This window comes from Vulpes vulpes, chromosome 6 (assembly GCF_048418805.1).
Source record: "Vulpes vulpes isolate BD-2025 chromosome 6, VulVul3, whole genome shotgun sequence".
Lineage (NCBI taxonomy): Eukaryota > Metazoa > Chordata > Mammalia > Carnivora > Canidae > Vulpes > Vulpes vulpes.
Window position 1 is genome coordinate 57,858,512 of NC_132785.1, and position 9,083 is coordinate 57,867,594.

The 9,083-nt window shown below is 45.8% G+C and overlaps 1 long non-coding RNA gene across 1 annotated transcript; it reads right to left on the reverse strand.

The window, feature by feature from the left end:
- Positions 1–1,647: 1,647 nt before the first annotated feature.
- LOC140599219 (uncharacterized) lies at positions 1,648–8,551 on the reverse strand. The gene is made up of 3 exons (XR_012001905.1): positions 8,478–8,551; positions 5,897–5,964; positions 1,648–3,090 (listed from the first exon to the last, which is right to left on the reverse strand). It is a non-coding gene; the product is annotated as an uncharacterized lncRNA (long non-coding RNA).
- Positions 8,552–9,083: the final 532 nt, after the last annotated feature.

Here is a 9,083-nt window from a genome sequence, read left to right on the forward strand (position 1 = left end):
CAGATCATGGTGCAACTTGCAAGCCAGAGTCCTAGGTGGAATCGTGGTGATCTGAAACCTTTTTACAGAGGAGGCTTTCACAAACACATTCCTCAGACCCAGAAACGCTTAGTCACTGGAAAAATCTCGGCATATTTCCCTCTGCATCCACTGCTGTAAACTGTTGAGGATCAAACAGACCACTGGAGATCCCTCTCTTTGCCATTGGATTTTGGAAAATGCTACTTACAGAATCAAGGCAGTATTTAAAAGTGGCCACATATGTAGTCGAGACAACCAAATACTCTAAGAAGGTACAGAAAAAAGAAAGAAAAAGAATTTTAATGCATTGCCTACTTCCTCCTCTATTTCAGGAGGAAAGAGATGGCCATCTAGCTCTTGGGAGGAAAGGTTGGATTTTTCAGTGTTGGTCTGAACAAAACACTTGCCACCTAGTAACTTGGAGAGATTTGCCAAATTGCCCCAAGTACAGAACTTCTCACTTCCCCTTCAACGTCAAGTGGATTTCAAGCTCTTTTCGGGCCTTCGGGTATTCTAGTCATTGAATGAGGTTATACACACGTGTTAGTAAACGTCACTCATTCCTTTCTTCGTTCATGTAATGGCTCCTCTGGGCACAGGTACCATGCTCTGGGACAGGACTGGTGTCTGAGAGGGCTCCTCCCTGAAGGTTGGGGAAGTGCATTTCTCTCTACGCCCTATTTCTCAGAGGCTTAATTGCTAAGTGAGCCTTGCCTTTGACAACCTGATTTCTTCCTAAAAAAATGGGGAAATGAAATGGGATTCTCGGTATTTTGGCACCGTTTCTGTGAGGGATAAGTGTCTAGATGAACGTTGTCTGGGTTTATCTGCGTATTGAAACACCTGTAAACTTACCAAGAGAGCAACTGACCGTGGAACCGAGAAGCTACGGTAAAAACTGTGGGACCCCTAGCAGTTCTTTCAACAACAGAACAAAATCCTCCCCTGGAAATTTCAACAGACTTATGGGTTCTTCTCTCTCCTTGATAATTCCCCCAAAACAGACCGAAGATGTTAGTTGGTTCCACTAGCATCAGTTCTGGTGGAAGGCTGTGCATTCATGCAAGCTCAGCCTTGGCATTGGAGACCCCAATGATTGTGTGTCTCCCCAAATTCACACGCTGGAATCTTAACCCTCGAGATGATGGTATTAGAGGTGAGGCCTTTGGGAGATGATCAAGTCATTAGGGCAGAGACCTCCTAGTTAGGATTAGTGTCCTTATAAAAGAGACCCCACAGGCCTCCCTTACCCCTTCCACCATGTGAGGACATGGCAAGACGTCTGTGGCCAGAAGAGACCCTGCACCCGCCCATCCTGGCACCCCGATCTCAAATTTCCAGCACCCAGGACTGCAAGCAGTAAATTTCTGCTGTTTATAAGCCACCCTGCCTGTGGCATTTAGTTACAGCAGCCCAAACAGACTCAGACACTAACAAACTGCTAAATAAAATGCAATCTGTCTTCTACCTTGACAAATAAATCTGATTACAAAATAAATTAAAAGTGAGTAGGTCTAGCTGTTCTGACGATGGGGTAGACATGTTTAGGTTGGTAGTCACATGCAAAATTAATAAATTCTTATGTATTTATTTCATACAATTTTCTTTGCCTTTATTTGGAAAAAACCCCACTAATTATGCTACTATAATGAAGAATTTCCCTCATGATAGTCGTGCAAAATACAAACCATAAATTAATGAGTGGCAAGAGAGTAGTACCAGAATATTCAAGCAAGCCAAGAAATATTTTTAGAAATGTCATTAAACACTTATTAACTGCTTTTATTAAAATAATGTCAATATCCACCGAGTTCCATGTCAAAAAATGAGAATCATGTTCCAATCGTTTAACATCTAGGCCTGCATAGATACAGATTTAAGAGTAATTTGACTTATTTTATGCTGCATAATGTTCCTCTATACATCTTATCCAACCATTGTGACATCTGTTACTAATTCACAAATACCTTTGAAACAAAAATTGGTACATGAAGAGAAACAAGGTATGGAACCTCCACATTACTGGGGAATGATACTTCATTATCCAAGAGTCTGTTGCATTTGTGCTCTCAGAGAAGAAGGATTTGACAAGCTAATTAATTTGTCTTTTCTTTTACCTCAGTCTTTCTGCCTCAAATCCCCTCTGTGCCGAGAAGCAGCCTCTACCGTCTGTGCTGGCGGCACCAACACAAACCTTTGTGCCTTTAGCTGCCTTATATGTCAAGGATGTAGCGGTGGATGGAAAGATGGAATTTCTGGGAATTGCACCATGTCATGTGATGAGCCATGGAGGGTTCTGGGTCACACTGAGACCACGCTGACAGCCACAGTAGCTGAACTAGAGCTCGGCACCCAGCAAACCAAGGTAGGGGCTCTTTGGATGACTGGCCGGTCATACCATTATGTGCCAGCTGATCACATGTTAGCCTGGCACCTGGGAGGCCCTCCAAATATTTATTAAGTGGGTGGATGAAAGAATGATGAAGGCAGAGTAAATGAAGAGAAAGCTGTGTTTGCCATAAAGGTAGTCAGATGTGTCGACAATTTTGTGACACACAAGGGGACGCGCATTGGAAGTTGGGTATAACTGGAGAGAAAGAGGCAACCCACCTTCCAAAGAAGGCACGCTTTCCTCTCTGGACCTGACCACCCGGCCTTTTTTCCATATGAAGCGGCAGTGCCCTAAGGGGACCCCGGGCTCCTGGCCTGGGCCCCTGCTGCAGCAGGAGTACTGACCTATTACCACAATGGCCAACTTTTAAAGATCTGCTTAACAATGTGAGGCTTTGCTTCTGAAATCTCCATGCTTCCTTTGCAAACCCAAAGAGAAATACCAGAATCAGGCCAGAAAGTGAGGCTGTCCTTTTGGTATTTCCACACCCCGCTGATAACAGGAAGCCAGCACAGTAGTCAGTCAGCCTGCAGGAACCAGTCGCCTCCCACTGGAGCTGTCCTGGGCAGCACAGGTAGCTAGCGCCTCTGCACATCACTGTTACCCTGGGGTGACTGGGAGGCGACAGGTGGGTGCAGCAGACAGAAGGCGAAGAAGCTCAGGAAACCAGAATTGATCTGTAAATAGAAGAGAAACACTAAATATTCGGGCATGACCAGCAGGGATTTCAGAGGAGCCGTGTATAGATCTGTGTGGTGTGAGCTTCCCTGCCTCCACTGCTTGGTCTGAAGCTCCATAAGGAAAGAAACCCAAGGTTATTCATCCTTGAATTCTCAGGGGTTTGTACGGTGCCTGGAAAACAGGGAGCACACCAGAAGTGCTGGCTGTTCACAGACTCTCTGCAGCCTACGAATCGCTCCTGCCACAAATTCCACATTCAGCTCTCAGGACACCCACCATGGCCCAGGGCTCCAGTTTCATACCACCGCCCCCTCCTCTTTTTATACCAAACAGAATTTGGGGAAGACTCATTTAGTGAGGCTCATCTCTCCTAGACACTGGTGCTATAACATAGGCTGGGCTCGGGCACCTGGATTTTGATTATTTTTGGCGGAGGGGCGGGAGATACAGCCTTACATTAAAGTTTTAAACCGGAATTTGAAACAGAACCAGCCCAGAGTTTTATTATCGTGGACCAGGGATGGTTAGAAAAGACAAATGTCCTATTTTTTATTTTCAGAAGGATGGGCTGACCATTCACCACATCAAAGCAATGCTAGCTGCAAGGGGTTCTCCCACATTCACTGATAAACGTCCCCAAACCCCACAGACCGAGTTATTTCCTGGGGCCTTGTGTGCTGTTAGATCTTCCATCCATCTCTGAGACCAAGCACTTTATGCAGAGTTCAAATACAGCAGTTGCTCAATAAATGCACAGAGAAAAAAGCAATGAAACAAAGGAGGAAAGCAGATGGATGGGAATCAGGGATGAATGGAGAGGGTCTGCTCCCTCCCCGGCCTGAGCCATCTCTGAGCACCAGCTCGGAGACTTTCTTCAAGCTCTGAGCTTTAGGGGCATAGTTATCAAATTTCAGAGCATCTGTGACTAGCGGAGAGCATGTTAAACCACATACCCCCGAGTCCAGATCCGGCAGGTTTGGTGTGGGGTCCAGGAGTCTGCCCTCCTCACAGGACTCCAGTCCCAGTGAGGGAAGTGGCCCAGGGACTGACAGGGACAGAATCGCTGCTCTGTGGCAGGGAACCCTGAGCCCCCAACTGCACAGAGGTTCACACTCTGGGGCAGAGCCCACACTGCTTTCTGAGAAGGACAATGGCTTTGCCTTCAGCTGCCCCTACAGCCCGCCTCTGTGCCAAGTGGGGTAGCTTTCCCATCAGGTTTCCTAATTTTTTAAGGGAAGAATTAACTCTATCCCTGCTTATCTGGCCACCAGGGTTTAGGCGTCGGTCCCCAACCATCAATTAAGGCCATCTGCTTCCATGCTAACCATTGTCATTGTTATCTCCTGCGGCCCAGCTGCCTGCCAAAGCCTGCTTTCCATGAAATAATATTGAGGAAGATAATCTAAGGATGCTCTAATGCAGGTATACCAACTTCTGTCTCTGGGCCCAATGAATGACTAGATACAAAAAACATCTTAGTGAAATTATACTTCACATTAGGTCTGATTTTTATTGAATTGTACCTCAATATTATGTCAAGCTCTATGTAAATGAAACCTATTTATGCATTTGTGGTGAAAGTGGATGTGGTAAGGCTGTCCAGTGTTGTGTCTGAATCTTGCAGACCAGGAGCAGGGCATGAGGAGAGTGGTCCTCCCTTCTCAGAATTGCTGGGTGCTTCCACTTCTCTCAGGATAGGTTGAACAGTGCTCAAAATTTGGGTTTAATGTATGCACTTCGAGGGGCACCTGGGTGACTCGGTGGTTGAGTGTCTGCCTTTGGCTCAGGTCGTGATCCTGGGGTCCTGGGATCAAGTCCCACATCGGGCTCCCTGCTTTTCCCTCTGCCTGTGTCTCTGCCTCTCTCTGTGTGTCTCTCATGAATAAATAAATAAAATCTAAACAACAACAAAAAAAATTATGCACTTCACTGCTTAGCCTACTTGGTTTCCTAGGTGCTGAATTTTTCATATGGTGTTTGTTTGCTTGTTTTCTTCTGTTTTGTTTGCAAGACGCCTTAACTCCTTTTTGGAGAAAGATACACATTCCTGAAAAGTCAAAGTGTTAGTGTGATCAATGACAAAATCATTCAGTGTCACCTTATTATCAATTATTAATATGACACATCAGACAAGGAACTAATCATCCTTGGTAACCAGGAACAAGCCTTGGGCATGGGCCCCGAGGCACACCAGGGTGGCCCAGAAGATGAGGCCACTGCCATGCTTGTCCTGTTTCCATCCACCTACCCCTCCCATTCCTCTTGTCAGAAGGGGCCTGGCAGGCTCCTTCTGCAGGAATCTCATGTTTTTATCCTCAGGAGAGTTCTGAGCTGCCCTCTTGCAACCTCTTCCCACCTCACCCATATTAGGTTTCAGCTGCCTCTGGGCGCATGGCTCCCAATGCAGACTCCCAGACGCAGAATTCTGCTAGTTCTGGAACCTGTCAGAACCAAATAACACTATGCTGCTGCAGTGAAAGTCTTGGGTGAATATTAGACAAGTCGATAGCATGAGACTGCATCTGGAGGGTTGCCTGTTCTCAGGGAGAATGAACCAGCAGTTCTCAGGGAAGATGAACAAGCAGAAGTTGCAGTCATACCTGTGTGCCTTACATTGAAAGCTCTGTAATCTGTAATCTGGATGGTCTAGATGCTCTTTCCTTTGTAGATCCTGGGTTATGGCTCTAGCCCACAGTTTCGACCTGTGACTCAAAAAAATCCCTTTCATGGACAGATAAGTTGCAAAGCCCCTTGTCTTCTAAGGCACCGGACAGAAACGATCTATGAGGGACGTATGTTTACCTGTAACATACAGAGTCTGGAGTCTTGTGTGTTCCTCATCATAGGTTGCACTGTTGTTTCATGTCCCACTAGGACGGGAAGAAGAACATGAGACAAGGCTTTCATCTCATTTCAAATTTTGGATTTCTATTCATTGAGGTTTTCAGTATCTTATAATGGACATGCAATAAACTGCATATCTTACAAGTATACAGTTCCACTTGTCACATGCATGTTTATCTGTGAAGCCATCACCACTATTGAGAAAACGAACTCATCCATCTTGAGGTGCCTCCTCATGTCCCTTTGTGATTCCTCCCTGACATCCTTCCCCTCCATCTCCACCTTCACCTTCTCTCCATGGAGTTGCCGATCTGATTTCTATCTCTGTGGGTCCATTTCCTAGAACTTTATTTAGGTGGAATTGTACAGGTTCCACTTTCTACCTGACTTCTTCCTTGTAGCTTAGTTACATTAAGATTCATCTATTTGTAGTATACATCATCTGTTCATTTACTTATTGCTAAGTGATGGCCCATTGTGTGAACAGACCATTGTTTTGAATAGACCCTTCATCTTTGATGGGGTTTTGGGTTATTTCTACATTTTGGCTATTACAAAGTCACCTGCTATAGAGAGTCATGTATAGGGATGACTGGGTGCCTCAGCAGTTGAGCATCTGCTTTGGCTCAGGGCGTGGTCCCAGGGTCCTGGGATCGAGTCCCTCATCGGGCTCCTTGCAGGGAGCCTGCTTCTCCCTCTGCCGGTGTCTCTGCCTCTCTCTGTATCTCTCATGAATGAACGAACGAACGAATGAATGAATGAATAAATAAATAAATAAATAAATAAATAAATAAAATCTTTAAAAAAAAAAGAGTCATGTACGTTCCTAGGTGTAAATGTGCTTTTATTTCTTTTATTTTATGGCCAAAAATACAATCTATCTTGGCAGATATTCTACATGTGTTTGAAAACACCTTGTACTCTGCTTGGTCCATAATTGCCAGTTAGGTCAAGTTGGTTGGCAGTATTGTTCAAATCTTCTACGTTCTTGCCAATTTTCTCCTTTTGTTGATTATTGAGAGAGAGATATTGAAATCTCAGGCTATGGACTTTTCTGTTTTTTCTTGCAGAACAATCAGCTCTTGTTTTGTGTATTCATAAGTTCTCTGGTACATAAACCATTAGGATTGTTGTATTCTTTTGGTGGATCGATTCCTTTATCATTATCAAATGAGCTTTCTTCTCTTTTAAGGTTTTGATTGACTGAAATATTGAGGGTTTTCACTGCCCGATCATGCCATAGGAATAATAGCTAAGTTAAATGTGATTAGGGTGATGGTAGCCTGGCCATCAGTGCCCAGCAGGTGCATGGGAATTTTAGGGATGTTACAATGTAGAACATCACCGTGATCAATGTGTTCTTAGAACTGATGATCTATAGACACTATAGCAGGTTGTGAAATTGATTACTTTTAATGGAAACCTTCCAGGAATATTCTCTGGCAAGTCTTTCATTCACCTTGGGTTACCATCTATTTCAACAGTGTAAATTCTTTTGAGCTGCCCTACAGAGTGACACGGGAAATGCAAAATGTCGGTGTGGGCACGCAGTGTTAAGGATGGAGAGTGCTGTTTGTGCTTCTCCCTGAAGGGACAGTGACTAAGTGCCGGGCTCTGGCTGCCCTCCCCACGTGGAGGCTCTCCTGCCCATGCCAACCTAGACAGCTCTGCGTTTATTTTGTTAAAGGTTCCCTTCCTCTCATAATTCTGTCTACCTCCTGGCCAACTCTGCATGGAGACCCCACAGCACTGCACATGGAAGATGTCCCAAATTGAAATCGTTATCTTTCCCTTGGTCTGCTCCCCTGTGTTGAGATGCTCATTCTCAGGTGATCAGGAGAGCGTGGATATGATCACATACATGTGTGTGCACACGTATACACACACACACACACGCACACGCACATACCACTCATTCCCCATTCATTTGGTCCTGGATGCTCTTCCCCAAGCTCCCCCATGAGGCTCCTCTTCCAAGTCTCTCATCCCCCTCCCCTCTCCTTTCTCACATAACACCTTCACTCTGGGCCCCCCTAAAATTCTCGTTATGCCCGGCACGCATTGCCTTTCCATTGAGTTGTGCCACGAATACACTTAACTTTTAAATTCACATCTAGAGAATGACTTCTCAGCTGCTATGACAGGACTCAATCTGTTGCCCTCAGCAGAGATTCTCCCACAGTCCCATGGCAGAGTTAGCCATGCCCTCTGAGCTGGCCCTGCTCTCCGCTTGCACCTGCAGTGAGGTGCACGCTGCGCATCTGGCGCTTTCTGCGGGCTCTATTCTAAGGAAACAGACCCTGTTCTATTAACGACCCTCCTCTCCCCTCCGCCATCCACCTCCACATGTCAACTGGAAAATGCAGGTGAGAGGGCTTTCTCCCCTAGCTGCCACTCCTTATGGATCCTATACAGTCCTCGATCTCTTCAATCCTTGTCCATCCTGCCGGGTGCATCCCCCCCGCCCCCTCCGCTCCTGCAGCTCTGAGGCAGCCTGCTGGTGGCTGGTGCCCAGGTCTACACGGCTCTGGCCGCTCACCTTTGTGGTGTCATGCATGCCCTCACTCTTCCTCATGACAGGTACGTGCTTCAGCTATGCACACTCAATGCTGCCTTGGGTGTGTGCCTGTAGTTCTCAGGTTATCTTATTAACTCTCCATATAATGGGAGGGAATATTTATCTACCCTTTGGAAGAGCATTATTTCTGGGAAATAAGCCTGGATTCCTGGCAGAGTGTAACCAGGAGGACCATTGCCCTGTAAACAAAATCACATCCGTGCCACGCCTAAACGGTGTGTTCGAAAGGACCGTGTGCCTGCAAGCCAGCCCAGGGCCAGGGTAGGGCACGAGCATTCCACAAATGCTTGCTGGGCCCCTGGCCCCTGCTCTGTCTCTAGAACATTCTAGCTTCTCAACAGTATGAAGCAAAAGCAATCATTTCCCTCCCTCCCTCCCGCCTACGCGGGTAGAGCAAGACAAAATGAGAAACCAGTAAAAGTAACTTTGAAAACTCAGCATGTATAGGACTAAGATTGCATTTCCATGAACTTGACCTTTAATTACAGCCATGCATGAGCATGAGAAGCAACATCAATCAACTATTTTGCAAATCAGTAAAAAAGAAAAGAAAAAAATTACAGGCAG